The sequence below is a fragment of the Aricia agestis genome, chromosome 3 (assembly GCF_905147365.1).
Source record: "Aricia agestis chromosome 3, ilAriAges1.1, whole genome shotgun sequence".
NCBI lineage: Eukaryota > Metazoa > Arthropoda > Insecta > Lepidoptera > Lycaenidae > Aricia > Aricia agestis.
Window position 1 is genome coordinate 10,539,356 of NC_056408.1, and position 24,826 is coordinate 10,564,181.

The following is a 24,826-nucleotide window of genomic DNA, read 5'->3' on the forward strand; positions in this document are numbered from 1 at the left end:
GACTTTTACTAACTCATCACTGTACATAATATAAGCTTTATATCAATAAATATAGAGAGAATAGAGGGAATTTATGTACCTAGGTGTAGCCTTTACGGTCGTCCGGGGACAGTTGTAAAACTGACCAATAAAAGTTCATTATCTTTGATTGTTCGCGCCAGCGCTCCCAACTTTCATTTTATTGGTTTATGGCTCAAAGCGCAGTAAACCCGCGAATGAGTTAACACTTTTACAACCGCTGAAAGTTGGTAGTGATGATTAATTGACTTCTCTACTTTATTTACTAACCGTATATACAAATCGACAATTCCTTTTGAACAATTTGTATTTTACTATAGACTTTTTAGTGTTTAGTTTGTTAGTAACTAAGTTGACTGTAACTTTATTGGCGTACAATTTGTTAGCGTTAATTTTTTGTCGCTTTTTCAGGACTCGATGTATCTATGATCATCATCATACTAAATTTAAAATCGGTTAGCAGTTTAAACTTAAAGGACCATGCCAGACAGTCAAACACACTATCCCATTTTTATTTACTCTGAACAAATTTTTAAGTATATAGGTAGGTATCTTATATAAAAAATTCTCATGTTATAATGTTAGTCACCGTACTCCTCCGAAACGGCTTTACTGATTTTTACCAAATTTTATATGCATATTCAATAGGTCTGAGACGATTCTCAGTCAGTAGCCGATGGCTACTGGCCACTTTTTATATTGATAAATGCATTTGTTGAATAAATAATAGTAAATTATTATAATTCGAGTCTGACGGCGACCATTGTTTGTGTGACGGGATAGCGATGGACGTTGCCATGGTGACATACTTATTAAGTCCAATAAAAATATAATATGGGCGAAAATCGAAATACTTTATACATGGCAAAACAACGTTGCCGGGACAGCGAGTAACTTAATAATTATATTGAAAACAATTCAATAAAGGAATCACAAATGTAACCAACATTAACTATTTTTTTTGGTAACATTTTATAGATAGTAACTAGTTAGATTAAATAGATAAGCAATATTTTGCTGACCATAGGTAACAGTAGATAATCGCAATTCTGCTTTTCTTGGCCTCCAGCCAAGTCTTGAGAAGTTGAACTCTTGGCTAAATATTGGTTTGTGGACTGTCGATTCTGTCTCCTGGTTACATTTAATTTAATTTATTATTACCATTCTCTTGAACTCTTTTAGTAGGTATGCCTTGGCTTCGATTTAAATCAACTTTGTCGTGTAAGGTGGTTCTTTTTGATTCGTTATATTTTATCCATACTTAAAATATTATAAATGCGAAAGTGTGTCTGTCTGCCTGTCTGTTACCTCTTCACGCCCAAACTGCTGAACCGATTTTGCTAAAATTTGGTATGGAGAAACTTTGAGTGCCGGGTTGAGTATTGTAATTTGTATGTCCTTTACATACGATACTTTTAAATAGTTAATGGAATCAGGCGTTACTTTGCGGAAATCCATAGTTTAAATTTAGTTTGTTATTATTTTTAGCAATATTCCGCGAAAACAACTTCCACCTTTAAGTAAATGAGTGAGTGTACGCATAGGCATGCGTACAGCACCTCCCTCCTCCCACACTGCCTATGCGTACACTCGCATGCAAGAACTTGCAAACACCACCACCACACAAGCAATAATGTTGGCAAATCCGTGCAAAGCCCCTCACCACCATGCAGGTTGAAAACCTCGACGCGCGTTTCGCCCCAACACCGGAGCATCCTCAGGATGTGGACTCTACGAACAACGTCCGTTAAGGTGTTGGGGCGAAACGCGCGTCGAGGTTTTCAACCTGCATGGTGGTGAGGGGCTTTGCACGGATTTGCCAACATTATTGCTTGTGTGGTGGTGGTGTTTGCAAGTTCTTGCATGCGAGTGTACGCATAGGCAGTGTGGGAGGAGGGAGGTGCTGTACGCATGCCTATGCGTACACTCACTCATTTACTTAAAGGTGGAAGTTGTTTTCGCGGAATATTGCTAAAAATAATAACAAACTAAATTCGATACTTTTAAGCCAAAATGTACGGTTCTCGCGCAATAAACGAATTTTGGCGCAACGGAGTTTGGGGCGTCTTTTAGTTATTCATAATAATATAGCAAATAGCAATTAATACTATTATGTGCTATCAAAATATTTCCGTGTACAGTACTTTTCAAAATAAATTTTCCGTCCGTTCATTTAGTCCATTCAGACCCAAGGTTTCTATTGCATTTTCCTAAGCGAAAAATATTCAAGTGTTTTAACAACCTTTGTCATTTCCATTTCTCGTGCTACCTTAAGATAGCTTTTACCTTACCTTTTTAAGTTACCTTTAAAGGTAGAAGTCATACCCTTCGTGACACTGCGGAGGCGTGGTGGTTATGCAAAGTACACAGCCATGTTCGCAGAATGGATGGATGGAACTTTCCATGCCCTTTCGGTAATTACCCCAATGATTGACAAAAACTCGGCGGAAAAATTTCATTTATGCGAACAAAAATTATGCTCGTAAATTTTTATATTTCATGTCCAATTTTATGTTTTCGACCTTTATAGCTACGATTCAAAGCAGAATAAACTGACTTTTTGATACAATATTAATAATTAAATCATACATACAGAAATTGGTATATGGTTCTTCTATTAATATCTATATATTAATACGTGAGAGAAAAATTTTGTAACCCATTTTTCGAAAAATGGGGAAACGTAGGTGCATGAAATTTCGCACAGTTATAGTTTATATGGTGAAGGAGTGCATCGAGCTAATATTATTTTAAAATGATGCTTTCATCATATAAATTTTTAACAAATAAAACGTTACACACACTACGACACTACTACTAAGAAAACTGACAGATTTTTGAGTGACAAGCCTATACATACGAATTATACTTTTTTATTTATGGTTGAAGTCTGTTGACAACAAGTTGACAAATTGAAAATGGATTATTATATACTTTTTTTATTTAATTTTAGATACTATTAGACAATGCTTAAACGGCCAGTCTGAGATCAGCTGAGTCCCAGAGACAAGAATTGAAAAAAAACTATGATGAATTTTTTACAAAATATAGGTAGTAGTCCTAATGTCGTTGCAAGTAAGGTCGAATTTCGACCACTGGGCGATCTCTAGTATATTTTAATAGTTCATACCTCAGAATCCATAACATTCTTTAGCAAGTATTTCATTCATAGTGTATTATTTTACTTCATTCAGTTTCTTATACGTATTTTATTTATTCTTAAATATTTATCACTTAGGCCTTAGCGTTAAACAACCCTTTGTGTAAAGCATTTTCATTAAGAATTTTAATCACCTCCAAACAAAACATTAACCCTAAAACATCTAAGTTTCCATTCCAAATCGTCTGTACCCAATCGTCCAAGTGCGGAGGTGCAAAAGTGTTTAAATTAGAAGAGTCGTAAATTGAACGAGGCGTTTTAATTGAAATCGCACTCGTAGTAGAGTGCGTAATGCGTTTGCGCGTTTTTGTATGGAAGTCATTTTGTAAAATAATTGGCTTGTATGTGTGGTAGGTGTTTTGTTCATGCATGAATATTATTTTGATAACGAGTAGGTATGCGTTAGGGGGTTAAAAGTTCTTGTCACATTGTCAAGGTTGATCTGTACTTTAAAAATACTTACTAATGCCTAACTTCTGAGTATTTCACAGAAGTTTATGTTTTCGATAACACTGTTGATTGGTTTTGCTTTTGACGTTAGCTAATCGTAAGCTCTAGCAAAGAGATGAGCTTTATGGACCAAAAGCCCGCGAGGGCCGGACCTTTCTTCGTTTTGGAAAGCTGAAAGCTTACCTGTTTGTGACCTTTACAGAGGTAAGAACGACCAGCAACTATGGAGTTTCGGTTGCGGTTACTTTAGGAGGTCAGAAGATCTATACCTGACCTTCGAGAAGGAGTAAAACTCAATTTCATAGATTATATTCTTCGCGGTAAGTGGAGGAATCTCGTCTTCAATTGCCGGACATTTTTGACGGTTGCTTCCCACCCTCAAACTTTCTTAAGGTATTAGACTTTGAGGGTGTCTATAGCAGGGGGAAGCAACTGTTGAAAATGTCCGGCACTGGAAGACGAGATTCCTCCACTTACCGCCAAGAATATAAGCTACGAAATTGAGCTTTACTCTTTCCCGACGGTCAGGTAGACCTGCAGAACTGGAGACCTCCTAAAGTAACAGCGACTGAAACTCCATACTTGCTGGTCGCTCTTACCTCTGTAAAGGTCACAAACAGGTAAATTTTTAACAAAGGCAGGTCTGGCCCTCGCGGGCTCTTACTTTATCAATCAAAGACCATCAAGAACTGATAATTAGTTATTTTAAGAATATAGTATATTTGTCTACTTTTTGAGTAGGCAGGTTTATACAGATTTAGAGAGAAAATAATACATTACTTCTTATTAAATCGACAATCATAAATTCTTTAATCATCATTCATCTGCTTTCTTTAATCATTGTAATCTTTAAATATTCGATCTCTATGTTATCTAGCAGTATGAAAGTATATTCACAAGTCACAAGTCACACTAGTTTTAGCCAATATAACACAAGTATAGGAAATACAAAAGGGTTATCCCTTCAACTATTCCCGGACCCTGGGGACACCCTATGTATCTTCTGAATCTATCTTTATCATTCTTTATCGCCCAAAATTCCAAGTTGCAGCAATGTAAGGATTGATCTTTCATAGTAGATAGAGAAGATATCGTCAATGATCTATTTCTTCTTACTCATTGAATATTCAAAGAGAAGTGATTTACGATTAAGTACTACAAAGAGTGCACTCTCTTCACTCTTCTCACTTCTAACTTTAATCTATACTAATATTATAAAGCGGAAGAGTTTATTTGTTTGAACGCGCTAATCTCGGAACTACTGGTCCGATTTAAAAAAATCTTTCAGTGTTAGATAGCCCATTTATCGAGGAAGGTTATAAGCTATATTTTATTACGCTAAGACTAGTAGGAGCGAAGTAATAGAGGCAAATGTGGAAAAAACGGGGGAAATTATTTGAAAGGGCTTATCTCACGAACTACTGGAGTTTTATGTTATTTGGCACAGATAAGAAGAGACCACGTGAAAGATCATAGGCTATTTTTTGTGGACTAATTTGTCTGTGAAATATCTAATATCTAATTAACGTCGTCGTCGTCGTACGTCTAGTAAGTAATAATCTTCTGTTACAAAGAATAGGTTATCTCAGGTAATCTACCTATTCATTGAAATTTACTACAAAATGCACCTGCAAGAATGAACAAGAGCAACAGCAAACAAAAATCCCCTTTCTTATTCTAATTAGAACATATTTATGAAGACTTCGGAAGTAAAGTAGTCAACCGGATAATTGTTATTCTATTCACACAGTAGATTTATACGCCGAATAACTTCCTTGTTGTTTTATTGGGGGATTTGTCACCCCCTTTTATAATTACGCTATCGGGTAACTTTTTAGATTGGATTTATGTAAAAGGTACGGTTCGGGATTATGTCGGTCCGTATAATTAGCCGGCTTTCGCGGGATAAGCGATATCCTGATTCCTGAAGTTAGATAGGTGTTTCTTAAATAATGAGGTTTTGTAGTCATTGTAATTTACTGGGTTTACTTTAAGGTATTCTGATATTCTGTATTCAGATTATAAAATAATTGTGTTTTGACTCGATATGCTAGGATATTATTACAGATTATTTTCTAATTTTGAATCATAAAAATTCTCTCTGTTGCTTGCTGCTGTTATAAAATTCCCTTTTTTATTCAAATACTTTTTACGCGTCATGTAGATTTCAATTACCTACTTATTAAATATAATTGTTAAAAAAAGTTACGATTTTAATTATTATTGCTTTCCTGCCAAATTACCAACTACTAGCGCCATCTATGTTTCGAAAGCAATTAAGTAACATTTTAATAAGCCTGGAGCGTACGCGGTTTTCAAAGTAAAAATATTATTACGTAATATTTTGTAATAATCATGTAATCTAAACCTATATACCTACCTAATGTTATGTTAAAAAGTTATGAATTCCTTTTTTCCTCGCCTTTCTAGTCGCGGTTGTTCCAATCGTGGTTTAAAACTTGCTACGGCATACTAGGTTTTTTTTCAATTTGGCAAATAAAAAAAATCTAGCTGAAATAATTCAAGGGTACAAACCACGAGGCAAGTCACAAAACTTCAATAATTATTTTTTAGAGCTGCCACAAACCTCACTAGAACCGTAGGGCGTAGGCCGTAGAGTTGAAATATATTTTGTAGCCTGTGATAATAATTTTCGGATCTTTGACAAGTGGTGAGCTAACGGCCGTAAAAGTTTGGTGACAAATCAATAGATGTCGCTTTTTGACTCACAACTCTGCAGTCTGCACACAGGCTACCATTTCGAATAATAATTCAATTAATTTAATATTACATTACTGTTCAATAATATAGCAGCATATAATTGTATTTAAATATAATAGAGTCCTAGGTCCTAGGGTTTTCGTTCGCTAAACTAATATTATTATATTTTATTGCGGCCTATGAAAATTATCACAAGCTCGTTAATTTATTTAAAAAATATAAATACTAATACTAAAATTGTTCAAAATGTTTTCAACTACACCACTCGGGTACAATATTATTCCATCTATAAATCTGTTAAACATTCAGGGCGTCGAGCTTTTTCAGAGCTTCAAGAAGAGCTTTTTCACAAGAACGGCAGCACTAGCGTCCTCAATCGGCCCATAGCATTCACTTTACGACGTGTCGACCATCCATGTCTCATAAAGCTTCAGTGATTCACTCACAGATGGCGCTTTCACGAACTGCCTAATGCGACGTTACTGCCCTCTGTTGGCGGTAATCGCTCAATACTCGCTGACTCGGTGGTTTTATTGGGGCACTAAATAAAAAAGTTACGAGCCGCGCGCTCCGTAGCTCGAATAATATGGAGATATTGGAGGGCGAATGGGCGTAAAAGACAGGACCGACTTTTATTGTTTGTAAATTGGTTGTAAAATTATGAGAACGCTCGTATTGTGTGTAATCACGACGATCAGCTGTTATTTTATGGGATAAATCACTTTATTACCACAAGCGGTGTTTTATGACGCTATAAAGCTTCATTCAAATACTTGTTCGGTTGCCACTTGACTCGAGAGTCGAGACTAGCTACTATCGTTTTATAATTGATTACCGCCTTCTGGTTTTCTTTTTTTTTGTGCTTGGAAATGAATGTTGCAAAATTGCTACTTTATGCGCTACCTAACTATCAGGCTTTTATGAGTAGTATCGAAATAGGCGGATAGGTAACTAATATAGCGTGGTTATAGGTAGTTGATAGGTAAGTGGTAAGTGGTAACTAATAAAGTTATAACCATGGTCCACGCCTCTGGTGCAAGCCGTGCAATCCACTCTTATAATTATTATGTAGAGCTAAATAAAATAATTTATTTTTGTTCTCCATAATAAATTATACTTATTTTCATATTTTAGTGTCATATTATATTTTTCAGTCTTCAGTTTCAGTCAGAGAATATTCAATAAAGAGATTTTGAATATTGGTTATCCGGATGTAGTTTTACTACTCCTCGATAGATGGCGTATCCAAGCTTCTGCCTTATGAATTACGGGAACTAATATTTTGATTGATTTTTTTTTTAATAATTCTATACAGCAGGGATGCGTCATCAGCCTTTAATTTATAGTGCTGAGGCGGTAAGACGACACAAAAAAGCAATTTTTTTCAAGTTGGAAAGCCTCTGCTATAGAAAAAGTGCTACTTTTGCTAGTACGAAAGCTGCTTTAGAAAATACTGCTTATGTTGTAGGAGTGAATTATTCAGCAAATTATCTCGATTAAAAAATAGCACACAGACATACAATGTATCTTTGATTAATTCGTCACTGCGTTCAAACTGGCCTTGTGTTTGTGTTATCGCGATCTGTTTTATGTCCTATATCATCCCGAGCACGGCGTCTGCTTCACAATTTGTTTTACGAGACAGTTTACGATTACGATGATCGTTAAACTGACGTTAACTGTCGTTTAACACCTCGTATAGTAATTGTTTAACACTTTTAGTGTTTTAATGCTTTAAGACGGTAAACAGATAAAACGTCATCGTTTTAAATTTTTTGATATTTGGCTTTGTTGCTTAAAGTAACATTATAAGTAATACACAAATAAATTATTGTACGTTGAAGTACTCTAACATGTTTTAAAAACAGGACATAGGTAGGGTAATAATTATTGACCAAGGTTATAGAATTCAAATAATTTAATGTAATACTTAAATCCTAATATTGCATGAATTTAATAAGGCACTTTTAGATAAGGCACTTACGTTAATAAGCTTTGATTAGTCACTTTAAAATTCCTGACACTCAGTGAACATATATTTCTTTTATATAGCTCAGATATCAATTATCATAATTGCCAAATATCATATTATACTCAAACATGACTCAAACAATATCTTTAGAAATAAACCTCTAAGGAAACAAAATTCTAAACAATAGGATACAGATTTGTAATCAAGTTAAGAAATTTATATTTTTATTAAAGTTGATAGTAGTAGGTCCCAGTGGATTGACCCAGAGTTAATAAAGTGTTGGAACAAGACAAACGATCCAAAGAAAGGGAAAGATATAATGAAGGAGAGACTTTATTTATGGGATGCACATTTGGTATGAACGGTGTTAAATAAAAAGCTATTTCCGTGTAAGGTTAGAAGAGAAATATCGGCCTTTTAATCCGGATTATTTGAGCTTATCATAACAGTAATAAATCAAAGTGTGTCCTTAAAAACCTTCAAGTTTGGGAAACAAATAAAACATATCAAATGTTTTAGTTGCGTGTTTCATACTTAAAAAGGCCTTATTTTAATACTTGTGTCATATTATGTGTCTAAATGGTATATTTAATATTATATAGTAGTTATCTATATTTATTATTTAAAATAATTATTTTTATTCAAAACTGCATCTATAATTATTATTATCACAACCAAACACACTACAATTAATATTTCAGTTTGCTACATTAAACCCTTAAAATTTGCTACAATCTTAAATTATTTCTCCATAAAATAGGAGCTTAAAAATAAAAATATAATGTTATTCGCGACAGTACCGCCTATCGCTATGAGTAAGTTATGGCCGCCGTAGGGTGAGTTACACCCTGCTTAGGTCACGTGGCCCGAGGGGGACGGCGTTATGCGACAGGCGGCAAGCGGGAGAGGGACAGACGAAGCTGGGGCGGCAAGTTATCTTCGTTTCATTCAACTCACACTCGCGCCGCCCGAACGTCCGTATAGATCAATAAAACTACTTTATCTCTTTTTGGCACATCCCCATCCCGTCGGCGACTTCCTAGAACGATACTTTAACTGCTTTCTCCTTAGAAACAAAATTTAAAAAAAGGAACGTTTTCAAAAAACGAACAATAAAGTTTTTAAGAAATCAATTGTTTTTTTTTTTGGTTGCGTTTGTTGTTTTTTTAAACGTTTTAGCCGTTTGCGTTGGTAATGGCCATAAAATATTATTACCGGGCCATTAAGGCGAGCCACAGGTATTCCTGGTCCTGAGCTAGTTCAAGTAATTGGCGTTCCTTTTATACTTTTGTGCAGTGCTCGCTAAAGTTGTGTTAAATGTTTTGTTCGAAGAAAATCTTTAATCAGGTAGATTCAAAAATTCTTTAAAATCTTCTTTAAGACAAATTTTCTTCAACACCATCTTTCAAGATAACTTTATTTTCTAAAGTAATTTGCAATAACTTCTGGAGTCTCAATAGATCTTCACGTAACGACGCCCGCAGCTGTCTTCGTTGATTTAAAAACCTGCAAGTAAAAAGACAGTTGAATAAAAATTATCCGACATTCAATTAAGACATAAAAGAAAGTGGAAATTCGTTAAAATAAATTAATAAATTAGAAATAGTCTTCCCTTCGTAAAACTATGACTAACTATAAGAAACTCACTAAGGGCCTGTTTCACCACATTCTGATAAAGTGCCGAATAGGCTATTCACAACAGATTCTCCATACTTGATCTGTCAAGAAACAGGCCCTAAATTAGGTAACGGTCAGACGCACGTATTTATAATATTAGCAAGAATATAAAATATATACTCTTGCTATAAATTAAATATTTTTAGCAAAAATAGCGTTTAAAAACTAGTGTAAAAACCAAACAGTAAACTACATTATTCAAGAAAGTAATGATTAAACAGTAGGATCATTAGTAAATGGATATGGGCGTCTTTCACGGTGTAAGTCCGCCTCTACAAGTGATTCAGACTGTAATTACTGTTGTACCGCGCGGCCGTAATGCGATATCTGATTTCGCAATTCATTCTACTGAATGTAAATCTATCCGGATATAAATATATCCGGATGGAAATATATCCGGATGAAAATATATCCGGATGTAAATATATCTGGACTTTGTAAATTGATTTGAATGATTTTGCGGATATTTGTGCTTTTAACAAGATTAAAAGTTTAGTAAAATCCGCAGGTAGGTATATCTACAGTTATATAGGTACCTACTTATATCCGAAAGATTGTTAAATATTTCGGCCGAATCCCTTTAAACTGCGTTGATTCTTTAGCTACTTAAAGTTAAGAAGCTCTCAAAAATGTTTCAATTTTCAAAGGAACATAATAAGATGATACAAGTTCAAAAATACTTGACCGGAGGCCCAATCCCCTACCCTATTCCCTTCCCTACCCTCCCCTATTCCCTTCCCTTCCCTACCCTTCCTTATTACCCTATTCCCTCTTAAAAGGCTGGCAACGCACTTGCAGCTCTTTTGATGCTGCGAGTGTCCATGGGCGACGGAAGTCGCTTTCCATCAGGTGACCCGTTTGCTCGTTTGCCCCCTTATTTCATAAAAAAAAAAAACAACAAAATGGGGCTGGCAGTAGAACATGTTTTATTGAAAAATTAACGACGGACCACCGCGACGACACCCTATATTATCCACAAGATAATATCTAGTTAATATTATTATCAATTAGGGATGCTTCGTTTAATCCACACAAAACAGTAGGCACTAATTATTTCCAGCAAGACAGTCGTATTTTATATTATGTGCTTTAAGTATAGTCTGTCAAGAAAGATAAGAAATTAAAAAGTGGCAACATCGTAGTGTTATTCAAATCAATCTAAGAAAAAAGGGATGACACTACGATGTTGCCACTTTTTAATTTCTTCACTTTCTTGACGGACTATAATATGTATCATTAGAAAAAAATATTCAAAGGCTTTGTATTTGGTCGGGTTAAAAAAAGGTTGTGCTAGTGATAGAAATGTAGGTTCTAAACAATATTGTTATTTGGCTACCTAGGTTTTAGTATGAAAATATAAAATTATAAAATAATTAATACAATGACAATACCTATTTAATTCAAAGATGTAAACAAAATTTTGTTACGCCAACATTTTTCCTTATTTTCCTCATCGCAAGGAGGTAAAAAAAAAATCACGAATCGTATTTGGGTTTATTTCGGAGTTTTGTCGACTCCAATCATCAAATCTCGATAAAATTATTCTGGAACCACCCTCGTGTTGCCGAACGCAATGCGAATCAAAATGGCTGAAAATATAAGGATCATTAGGCCCGAAGTTAAGAAAAACGTATGCCTACCACCGAATAAAATTCTTTTCGTAATCAACCGTAGGTACATTTAATAAGAAAATTTAAGATTTATCGTAATTAATCATTAAAAACTTATATACAGTACTTTCCTACATCTCGGTGGGCCTCGATTCTACTACATACATAGTGTCTCCATTAGATTTTTAGGCGTGTGGGCCAGCTTTATAATCTAAATTCTAACTGAAAGCATAGTTACCAGAATTGGCGTCCCGGTAAAAAATAGTCGTAATCCATACTAATATTATAAATGCGAAAGTGTGTCTGTCTGTCTATCAATATTCTGTCTGTCTGTCTGTAACCTCTTCACGCCCAAACCGCTGAACTGATTTTGCTGAAATTTGGTATGGAGATAATCAGAGTCCCGGGAAAGGACTTAAGATACTTTTTATTCCGGAAAAATGTACGGGTCCCCCGCGAGAAATGAATTTTGGCGCAACGGAGTTGCGAGCTTCATCTAGTAATACCTCAGTCCTCACAATTAACGACCTAGTTACGTTTACATAATATTATTATTATTGATAACTTGTTTCATTAATAATCAGATACATACAATACGTTGTTATTGTTAACATCCGAATTATAATTATAACTGCCATTAATTTGGCAGGATCAGGCCGTAAACACTATTATCTCTACAATCACATGTTCGGCAAAGTTAATTTCTCTATCTGTTTCTTTGTTCCCCTTATCGCAGCATTGAATTCCGTGACTGAACTGGTAACGTCTTACACGTGCTTGAAAAAGCTTTTTGTTTTAAGCTTCTTTATTAAAAAGCTCAATATTTTGCTTCTAAGCTCGACATCTGTTTGCGCTACTGTTTTGTTTGTTCTTTTGTCTCGTCGTTTCGTATAAAAAGTCTGTGTAAATATGTTTTTTTGAATTTTTTGTGATTTAGTTTTAGGGTCGTTTAAAAAATGAGCAACGAACTTGTGGACAGATTTCACATTGAAACGATTGTATAGAGTCATAGAACATTATGACGTGCGAAAATGTAAAGTATACTTAGTGGCTTTTTCGTTTTGCAAATGCCATACTTAATACCTGATTAATTATATCATAATACGAGTTTTTGCCTACGGCTTCACTCGCGTTAAGAAGTATTATTATATACAAATTTTCATTCCCTATTTTAACTCCTTGGGGTTGGAATTTATCAAAATCCTTTCTTAGCGGATGCCTACGTCATAACATCTACCTGAATCCCAAATTTCAGCCCGATCGGTCCAGTGGCTGTGCGTTGATAGATCACCATGTCAGTCAGTCCAGTCAGTCATCTTTGAGTTTTATATATATAGATTAGGCTAGGTGTCTACTCCATCAAGGTAATTTTCTTTTTTATACTGCAACCACTGAGTTACAAGTATAACTCGGTGACTGCAACTAACTAATTTTCATACTTGCATGTTAAATCTTATCATTCCGTATAAAGTGCAGTGGATATCGCGTTACTCACACAGCGAGTATCAAACAAAAGTTTGGTTACGCTTAATGCCTTTACGAGTGCCGGGGGTGACATAAAGAAAATGAAAAACATTTTGTATTATTCTTGTTGCGCTCTTGTCCTAACTTCAGCGACCCTCTTAGGCTGCCCACCCGCCTGCGACCCAAAGATTTTGCACCATATTAATTTATTATTATTAAGTCGTGAGTAGACAGTAATATTTTAATATACTTTACGACAACAGACAATAAATAATTAACGACGTGCCTACTCACAACCTAACATAATAATATTCCTCCTTCAGTATTTTTTCAAATTATTATTGATACTCGTACCACATATCTACCAATTTTTCGTGAGAAAACAGAATCCCAATCAATGTTGGAGCTTCTGCTCTATTCTCCTCTAGCTTATATCTAAAATTTCATATTTAGATAGGTAGGTATCAGTCTAGTAAGAAAACATTGTGTCTTGCGTATGTCCTAAGATTTATAGGTTATAAATCTTAGTACAATAGGTATGCAAGACCCAATATTTTCTTACTCTCTCCGTCGTCGGTATGTAGAGCTCCTAATTTTTTCCGCCCACTCCCAGTAGTTCTGCTTAGACAAATATCTAGTGAAACTAGTTACGTGTTCCGACTGTAATGTGTGCTTTTAATATTTATCTCGCGACATATCTCACGGAGAATGTATGGCGTCTACAAATTGCTATATTTCATGTAATCCGTATTATTGTATTAAGTTTTATTGTCGCCGAAATATGAAAAACAGGCGCGATTCTGCGTTCACTATCTCCGAAAATAATATTTCGGCCTAAATTTAGTTTGTTATTATTTTTAGCAATATTCCGCGAAAACAACTTCCCCCTTTAAGTAAATGAGTGAGTGTACGCATAGGCATGCGTACAGCACCTCCCTCCTCCCACACTGCCTATGCGTACACTCGCATGCAAGAACTTGCAAACACCACCACCACACAAGCAATAATGTTGGCAAATCCGTGCAAGGCCCCTCACCACCATGCAGGTTGAAAACCTCGACGCGCGTTTCGCCCCAACACCGAACAACGTCCGTTAAGTGTCACTTAAGTAGTCACTTAACGGACGTTGTTCGTAGAGTCCACATCCTGAGGATGCTCCGGTGTTGGGGCGAAACGCGCGTCGAGGTTTTCAACCTGCATGGTGGTGAGGGGCTTTGCACGGATTTGCCAACATCACTGCTTGTGTGGTGGTGGTGTTTGCAAGTTCTTGCATGCGAGTGTACGCATAGGCAGTGTGGGAGGAGGGAGGTGCTGTACGCATGCCTATGCGTACACTCACTCATTTACTTAAAGGTGGAAGTTGTTTTCGCGGAATATTGCTAAAAATAATAACAAACTAAATTTAAACTATGGATTTCCGCAAAGTAACACTTGATTCCATTAAATATTTCGGCCATCCTCAATTATATCTATATATTCTAAAAAAAGGTTTTATGATGAACGAAAACAAGGTTTGACTATGCTTATCTTAATCTGATGATGAAATCGGTCAAAACTCATACTATCAGGCATAATATTCATTTCAGGAATTTAAAACATATTTAAAAAATGAGGTAAAAAATTGTTACGCATTTGGGAAAAGCGTAGTTTTACATACTCGTACATGTACAGTCAAGTGCAACGCGCTGAATAACATTTTATTCCCGGGTAGGTTGCCGGAATGCCGCAAGATGGCGCCTCACCGAGACGCGATTTGTCAAAAGGGAAACAAACATCCCGAAATAGTTTCAGCTGACAAGTTTATAGTGTGTCTCCCGACCGTGCTCTTATAACTTTATACGGAGGATGTAGGTATGTATAAATGTATAGTTTTTGTTCAAGTTTGCATATGAGATATCTATCTTAATTATTATTGTGGCACGGTCTTGTATAATTTAAACAGTAAACAGGTTAGTCTTTTTAAAAAGGAATAATTATTTATGTCTACCTAATTTTGGGAAACTTAAACCTAGGTATTTATGAAACATGGTTGTTAGAAACACAGTTAAATAATAATAATTTCGAACACAAAAAATCAAAATCATGGCAAAAAATATGGCTTATAGAATCCATTTTTAAATAAGAAACAATTACTATTTTAGGTCTTACACATTACCGTACACAAAAACTAAACTTAACTAAAAATGAAGCGAACTTAACATAAAACGCCCATAAATTTTCGCGTCTTAATTAACTTCAAAATAAATTATAATGAATGATATCAAAATAAATAATTTACAATACAAACAGAATAAAATTACACTAAATAATATTAATTTACAAATAGTTTAGGAAAAAGGAATAATTACATGTTTAACTTTATAAATTATGTCAATAATCATCCGTTCGGAAGTTTATTTGAATAATACAGCTGTTTTGACGAAACTCACCTTACATTTTTACCTTTCTTTTAAAACCGATAAATTTTACATAAGATAATAATATTTTTAAATATATCAAGGGCGCGTATCCCCCGCGGGTTCGCTATAATTCGTCGTGTGTGGCTCGCGACTATAATATATCACCTTTCTTATAATTTCGCTAGAGAATGTAAAATATGACAATACGTTTCCCACTTTTCTCCCCGACGATACAGTTGAGTTTACACCGGGAAAAACCGCACTTACGTCCTTTGTTCCGGCGCGAAACTAAAGCCTTAGATAAATGTGATCTATGATAAACGTGATTTTGGTAACGAGGCAGTGACGGAGACGCACGGCCTTCGTTCCGAGGAAAAAATTAAAAGTGTGAGGAGTAAATAACTCGGATGAGGAAGAGTATTGTGAGATCACGTGATTCGAGGCAATAAAGATCAGATCCCTCGAGTAATCTTCGCTGAGAAATTGTTATTTTTTCCCTCGTTCGTATAGAAATGAAAAACTGTAACGCTAACAATGTTGCTTTAGAAATTGCCCGACGACAATTGTTAAGTCTGAGTAGTTTTTAGATTTATTCATTACATTCAATTAAGCCTAGAAATAGTTGTCTGCACGTCGCGATTAACATTTTCAGCAACATTATATATGTACTAAACTAGATGACCCGTCGTATAACTTTCCTCCTACTTTTATATATTAAGTAGGACGAAAGTTATCAGCTCAGCAGGCGTAGCATGATCACCATAGAAACGGTTTCTTCCTACGGAAGAATAGACAAAGTGACAGTTAGACAAACAAGACAAAGACAATGGAAATCCGTCATTTTGTCGACAAAATCTGTCAGTATATTGTCGATTCTTCTGTAGAAAGAAACCGTTTCTATGGTGACCATGCTACGTCAGCTGGACATCCGAGAATACTCAAGACTAAAACTAGCCAAATTAGCTCAGTCGTTCTTGAGTTTTAGCGACACTGACAACATTTAAAATAATTTTTTAATATACATAATTTTCTTGCAGAAGTTATTGATGAATTTTGACGAGTATTTCTATTTCTTGTTGTATATACGCAGAATACAAAGTAACAATAATAACAACAATTAGATTAATCGCATACCTGATACTACATTTTTAATTAAAGTACATAATTACATTAATAACCTCTGTTTCCTAGTCAATTACTAAGAATTAATTACTGACCCATTATAATTCTATCGTAAAGTGATAATTGCTATAATTTTCGTAATTTCAACTACCACAATCTGAACCTACCTACCTATTATTGTTACTTACCTAATTAAAGATTGTAATCTACTTAGTAACTAGGTTTAATCTTTTTTCGGAAGTTTCATTCCATACCTACACTACCGTCATTGGTCACTCAGAAAATGAGATGCTGAATACTCAGTAGCATTAAAACCAGAGATAACAGTAGCACTAAATCCAGTCATAACATTGAAAATAAAAAGTGCTTATTACTTTGTAATCTTCAAATATATAAAATTCTCGTGTCACAATGTTAGATAGCGTACTCCTCCGAAACGGCTTTAGTGATTTTAACCAAATTTTATATGCATATTCAGTGGGTCTGAGAATCGGCTACTGGGTACTTTTTATATTGATAAGTGCTTTTGTTGAATAAATAATAGTAAATTATTACAACTCGAGACTGACGGCGACCATTGTTTGTGCGACGGGATAGCGATGGACGTTGCCATGGTGACATACTTATTTAGTCACTTCAACAAAACAATACGGGCGAAATACTTTATATGGCAAAGAAACGTTTGCCGGGACAGCTAGTTTAAATGTAAATAAAGTGAGAATTTACAATGTAGCAGCGGGATTACTCGTAATGAATAGCGCTAGCACCTAGCTGCATTATACAGGGTGCGCTATGACGGATTACACCGAGCCGACGTATCGCAGTGCTGCCAACAATACCATCTTATATCCTTGGCATCGAGACGGCCCGCTGATTTATACTGTAGTACCAACCTACAAAACTTTTCGGATTAAATAGTTTTTCTCGTTTCGATATTTGGCAACGGTATCATTTTTTCGGCCATGTTGTTTAAATTAAGCCGTGATGTATCGCGTTACGTAATATTAAATTTTGAAATAGTCTGGGAGCTCGTCAGCAATTTGTTAGAATAATATTTCAGTCTGAAATAGTTGAGCGTCTCCGGCCCTCGCATAGTCGGCCTAATGGTGACACATTACAAAGTGTTACGGAAATAAAGAGAAAGGAAAAAGAAGGATTAGTCGGAGAGCGATGGTCGCATTAGCGGGCCGAAAATAACATAAGTAATATGTCCCAAGTTAAAGTTCATTGAGACGACAAATGTTGCGATATTGACACCCTGAGAACCGTCCTCGCCGTTTAAAGAACGATTACTCATGTGCGATTTGCAGAAAAAAATCACACTGTGGCTAAAATTGGAATAGCATCGTACTGATTTCACAAAATAAATGTAAAATGTTATAGGTTAGTTTTCGGACAAAATATTAAGATTATGTAGATAAAGATTTTTAAATTACAAAGTCACAAAATTACAGAATCCTCTTTTTAATTTGAATTAGTGCAGGCAACACGAAAGGGAAGTGACTTTGTGGTGTTTTTTCCAACATGTCATGTTTCACGAAATTTACGCCGAGCTTAGAGCGTTCAAAATTTTAGGCTCGCCCGTCCAAAATCCTGATAAATGGCTGGGGGCGCATTCAAATACAATGGTAAAAATAAAAATACATTTTTTGTAATATGTCACCAGCAATCATAAACTCGGTAACCAAAATATTTTTCTTTAATTCAGGCAACTTTACCTATATAATGTTATGTTTTATATTGTCCTGACATAATTATTATAAAACACATTCTGTATAAAAATGTTAAAGAATTTTATCACATACTAAAATTAAGGCTTATTAAGCTTATTAATTAGCTAAAAACAGGCTTTATAAGATTAGATCTATATATATTATTTTTGTCGGCTACGAATAATCTTTTTGATTTATGTGTTGGCATAATAAATAATGTGTATCTGAAACGGAATAGAAACCTGATAACAGCGATCGAACCATATGTTGGTATGAGAGCGTTATAAATAAAAATATTTTAAGAGCTATGGGAGTGGAGTCTTTTTATCTTATTTAGGAAGTGAGCAGTGTTGACAGTTTTAAAATGTAGGCATCTGAAGTTCAATGCTAATAATAAAACGACTTTATAAAGTTTTGGGTGGTAATTTTTTGACAGTATATTTAGGTATATCTTATCCAACTACCTTAAAAGAAATTACTTTTAAATAAATTGCGGGCCTACGTTTGACTTTTTCGCCACTTGTCTAGAGATAAATTCCTAGTCATTTATTTCTTTATAATAATATTATGTGTTTTTTACCAATAGCCATTGGTTACTAATTTGAAATACCTTTTGTTTTATATACTTCCTTATAAACGCTTTAATAGTATTACACAGTTTTTCCTACTTCTCTATATTCTAGTCTAGGAAGTTTCTACAAAAATTAATAAACATTCCCATATTGGACGGGAAACAAGTATGGCGCACGTACGTCACGGGAGGGGATGGATTGATAGCAGGTAGGGCGGCTCGGCCTTTCCAAAATGGATCCCTTTTATACAAAAATTCTATTAAACTCCCTTACAATTGTAAAATCTTTCGATAAGTTTGCCACATTACGTGATTATTAGGTATAATTTTGATATTTGTGTAGTGTGAAATAATTTATTTATATTATCCATTTTAATTATAGGTTACTATTTTACCCACTAGCTTTAATATCTTACCGCTTATCAACATAATTTACTTGCTAAAATGTTTCTCCGAGTATAATTCATTATTCAAAAAAGTGTCAGTTTTAAAAAACCGAGTCTACATTTTTGCCCTTTTCAAAATTCATTTTTGTGCCATTTTCGGCTAGCACTCACCACAAACATCGCTCCCCGGCAATTTGCATACTAATTCCTAGTGTTTACGCATTAATCTAATATGCGTTAACGAATGTAATAAAATCCCTCCGTAGGGAGTGAATCTGAGAAATTTGCTCTCGCCCCTCCCTAAGCCCACCTATGTATCTTTCTTATTGTCGGCTAAGTCTCGAATAGAAGATTAATCCCAAAAGAAAGGGTGCCCACGCCCAACCCTTCCAGGCCAATCGAAATAAAAGTGAACCCAGATGGGGTAAAAGAATTTAAATCTACGGAACGTCTTGCACTTTTTATTGATTTATACGCATTAAAAATTGATATTAAAGTGGTCTTGACTAGCTATTGCCCTGATGGTACTAACAACTTTAAAATATATTCTACAACTTTTCCGTCCACCACATAAACACATAAACTCTATCTTTAATCATTCGATATGACTCAAGGTTTGTTATGTCCGATTTTCAATCATTTCCTCGATTAGAATTGATTTTCGTATATCTGTGATTTATTCCATACATGACTGATGGAGACCATACTATAAACAATAGATTAAATTCAACCACTTGATATGCATCCCGGGCAGCGGCTATCGGCGATCGTCTTGATATGATTAAGTGATTGTAATGCGATTTAAAAGTTCATACTGCTCTATCGATTCTCGATCGGAATATGAATGATGTTTGGTGTGAACACCTCTACATCCTGGTGCGAAAAATAAATCAACAAGATTTTTGCAGTAAAGTGTGGAATTTTAGATTCTGACACATCTAAAATATTTTGTCTTAGCGCCAATTTTGTTAAGGCCGGGTAGTGCAAATTATTAATTTATGTACGACCTAAAACAAAATATGTGACAGATTTGATTAACGATCAAATTTCACGACTTTGGTGAAACTGACATCTTTTTGGCATAGCTTTGTATTGAGTTCAAAACGTTAAGCTTTGCGTTCATTGCACATAGTGATATTCTCTTTGGTTCAATGTTTATTCACAATATCCATTCCCCACAACTAAAATCCAAAATTTACCAGTCGCATCAGCTGGCTAATGCGGTCGATATCAACCCTTATCGAGGGAAGATGCCGTTTTTTCTCGGTTTTCCCAAATAATTTATTTAGCGGGCCTCCAATTTATCTCTGGGAGCTAATTCTCGTCGGCCGCCGGCTGGACGTAACTCAACAAATTGCGCGTCTCTCGCGATTTATGGCCCTCCCGCTTGACGGAGCTCCTTGGTCTTCCATTGTTGGACTGCCTCTGAAAATAAATTCAGGATGTCTTGTTTCAGGTCGTTAGCTCGGATACAATGTTAATACGTTAATTGCATTCTTTTTCTAGCACTATTTGTAGCGTGTATTCGTCATCGTTGTTACTTAGTGAGAGACTTTAGAATCATTGTCATAATATGCTTGAGTCTCTTCGCAAATAAGTTGTAATTGAGTACAACTTAATAATAAAATATGGATTTGAAAAGAAATAATACATAAGCAATTAACAATCTACTTACAAAGTGTTCCGAACTTGAGGCTGCCCCAATCTTAAGCGATTTTTCAGGACGACCTGAAACTAGATATTCATTAAATTAGTTCAAGTCCCCTTTTCTATATTAAGTAATAGAACATTGAATATTGTTTACAGTTTAACGTACACCATTATTTTACTGGCTGTCCCTAACTAAGTATGGCACCACGGCAACGTCCATCGCTATCCCGTAGCACAAACAATAGTCCCCGTCAGTCTCCAGTTTACTATTATTTTTTTATTCAACAAATGCACTTACTTATCAACTTTGTTTATCTCACTTCAATAATATATAATAATATTATTATCATTACGAATGAATAAACCAAGTGGAGTAAACCTAAGACAGTAGTGTCAGTCATGTTCTCACTAATCTCCGGGTATTCCACCGCAATTACCGTAATTTATAATAGTGGGCTATCATAGATTTCTGATGTTCATCAAAATTGAGTTATTACCGAAATAGAAACGTTCAATGTAATTATTTGATGTAGCCTTAAATCTATTCTTACTTCTAAGCTTTTGTTTCCAATTTCAGTCATATACTCAATTTTTTACTAGACATTCTGCACTGCGTACATAAGGAATTCCGGTGAAAAATTTCCCGCAAAATAGACTATGTCCTTTCACGTGGTGAACTCTATATTAGTGACAAATTACATAAAAATCGGTCTAGTACTTCGTGAGATTAGTGCGTTACAACAAGCAAACTCTTCAGCATTATAATATGATGAGTTAGAATTGAATATGCTGTAGGTACTAGAATTAAAAGTGTAGAGGATCAAAACTGCATTGCGGTTTCCAAATAAGATATTTTCCATGTCTTCTTAATCTTCCTCTCAAAATAATCTAGAGTTGTCCGTTTATTTTTAATCTCCGTTGAGTTATACAGTAATGCAAGCTCGAGCGATGTTTTCTTTCCGCTGACTGTGGCACGGACAGAAAGTCGTCTCGCTCGCGCCCGCTTCGCAAATGGGCAACATCAGCAGACACGGAACTCTATAGAGCTGTTAGAACCTATTTGTATTTACGTAGCAGTAATATTTCGGGGAAGCATTGGTGGGATATAAAAATTTGCCTTCGATAATCCGTTAGGAATAGGAATTAAGAATGAGAACTTTTTTTTTTAAATTTGCAAAAATTTCCTTTAATTCTAGACCTCAAAATCTCAAAGATTCCTAATTTTAGTTTTTTGAAACAAAATCGCAAAGTTACACCACTTTTGTTAAATGCGCTATTTTGTTTGGCAAAAGGCAATTATTTTATGTTTTTGCTAGACTGTAATGATGCTGGTTTGCGCCGTTACTTTTGTGTTTAATTTGATTTGCCTGTCACACAGATTTTGTTTTGTGAAATGCCTGTCCCATATTTTTAAACTTTTTGCATTTTTAATATGGTTTTTAAGCACATTATAATGTTATATATCTTTTGAAATTAATAATTACCAAATAATAATTACTTAACAATAAGTCGAATAGTGCTTTATACTTTTTTGATCAAGTACAATAACGACGCGAATAAAACACTGTATTCTCTCACACGGGATGTTACAGCTCGTAGTGATATCCGCGCTCTTTGTAAATCAGCATATGCAAAGTGGTATAGCAATAAATCTAGCAGGTCTTGCTCGTTCTCGCATCATGTTACATCTTAATTTCAGCGCCGGCTCGACGGAGCCTGCCAGCCGAAGATACGGCCTTTATCAAACTTTATACGAGTTCGATGTAAAAATTCGTGCGTGCTAAACTTTGAATATATTTTTGTTTTACGCCCCACAAATTAATTAAAACTTTCGAGTGAGTAGCCTTCCTCGCCCGCTGTATGATTTTTGATTGGCACTTCTATTAATTTCGCTTTTCCTTTGTTTCAGGTGGTCGTCGCGTTTTTAGTTCGATCCCCAAAAACTGACGTCGCGAGATCAAGATATCAAAGTGTCGAATAAATTTCTGCGCCCACACGAGCGCTTAGGCAATCGACTACCGAAGATTTATTATCAAAATTTCCCGTTAGTACTCACCGAGCCCGCGTATCACTATTTCAAAAATAAAAGAACCGGTCGCGATACCATCGCCGACTATAAATTATTGCTCGCATGAAAAATACATGTTTCGGTGTCCGCTCGTTTATCGCTTCACTTTCTTTCGCTAGTTTCTAGCAGCCCACCAATGCAACGGTAATCTTTGACGGTTCTCAAAATTTTAATCAAATCAGAAGATCCCGGATCTTTAGCATAAACAAAATATGTTGGCATTGATTGAGATCCTAGGTCGGCTGTATCGGTTTAAATGGTATCGGCCGTATATCAATATCCTGGTTCCAGCGCACCGGGATAAGTATACATCGCCCCACTCCCCTTGTTCAATAAGGTTCTCAAATTCTCAATCAAACCAGAAGATCCTTTGCAAAATTAATAAATGTAAGCATTGAAATGGGATTGAGAGGCTATCGAGCTAGATGATATCGGCAGATGGCGCCAGGCTAGTGATATATCGCCCCGCTCCCCTGTATAAGGTTTTCAAAATTTCAATCAAATCAGACGATCCTTAGCATAAACAAATGTTGGCATTGAAACGGGATTGAGAGGCTAGATCGGCGGTATCGGCTAGATGGTATCGGCCGGTGGCACCAGGTTAGTGATATATCGCCCCGCTCCCCTGTAAATCCCGCCTGGACGCCCGCTGAGGTACACGGCCGCGAGCCGAGAGCTTCAAATGGAATTGTGTTTTTATTTATCGTGCGAATTGTTCACTATCGTTCATTTCGAATCGCAAGCGCTCAATTCGCGGCCGAGAATAATTTATCTGCTGGATAATTTAGATTAAACAGGTTTTCAAAATAAATATATAGGCGAAATTCTCAGATGATTTATTCTTAAAGCGCTGAAACGTCCTAAAAGACGTAACTTCAAAAGTATCAAAATCTAAATGTATAGATTGTATAACTGAAAAATGTACAAATGTTGTATACCAATCGCATTTTAGCGATTCTTCTATATTTAAAGTTTTCGATTGGCTAAGAGGCATGTACGGCGTACACGTTCACTGTGGGCTGAACAAATTTTAATACTAGCATTTATATATTTTAGGTCTAGAAGATCTCTCGCTTGAAATGGAAAAGTATAATGTATAAATCTATCAGTAACGTGTTACTTGATATTTTGTAAATAATTAAGGTTATTGTATTAATAATAAACTGATGTACAACGTCTGTATACGTTCAGAAATTAATAAGTATATTATAATAATAAACATCTGATGTGACGTAAAATATAATTGATATAAAAGGGATTATATTTTTGTTTTATTTAGCTATTATTAAAAAACTTTGACAAAAGATTTACAAAATTATTGTAGAAAGATAGCTAGGCAGGAATCAGGACTATAATAATATAGGTAACAGATTTCATAAAATTTGAATAAAAACTTTGAAATTATTCAGCAATATTTGTGTAATTTGTATATTTTGTTATTTTATTTTAGCTTTTTTAGAAGTAAAGACTTTATTTGCTTTTAAGATCAATGTTTTTTCGTTCGCAATGTTTTGTCAACTGTTGTAATTATTATTATTAATTTTATAAAACGATTGCGTCACATCGGATACTCTAAATACGTAAATAAAAAGGCTTTAGTACGAAGAATATTCCATTTTTAGTCGATAGCTTAACTTATACTTAGCTTACCTATAATAGTCACCTAAATGACAACAATCAAAACTAGTTGTGCCCAGTATACGAGTAGATAATTAACATAAGTAATATAATTTATTTTAAGATACAGTTGTAGTAATATTTTTGGATTCCTATAAACGTAATATACTTAACTTTTCTCTTGTAATATAAGATTCGTGTTAAAATTTGGACGAGATTCTTTCTGTCT

General features: G+C 35.1%; 1 protein-coding gene across 2 annotated transcripts in view; it reads left to right on the plus strand.

The window, feature by feature from the left end:
• LOC121725310 (homeotic protein ultrabithorax) overlaps positions 1-24,227 on the plus strand; it is a 137,202-nt gene extending 112,975 nt beyond the window's left edge. Inside the window, exon 3 of one of the 2 annotated variants that reach the window (XM_042112201.1) lies at positions 22,822-24,227. The gene's annotated coding sequence lies outside the window, so the exon portion shown is untranslated. Of the gene's footprint in view, positions 1-3,000; positions 3,012-22,821 lie in introns of those variants that run through there. The other variant, XM_042112202.1, reaches the window with a different exon arrangement.
• Positions 24,228-24,826: the final 599 nt, after the last annotated feature.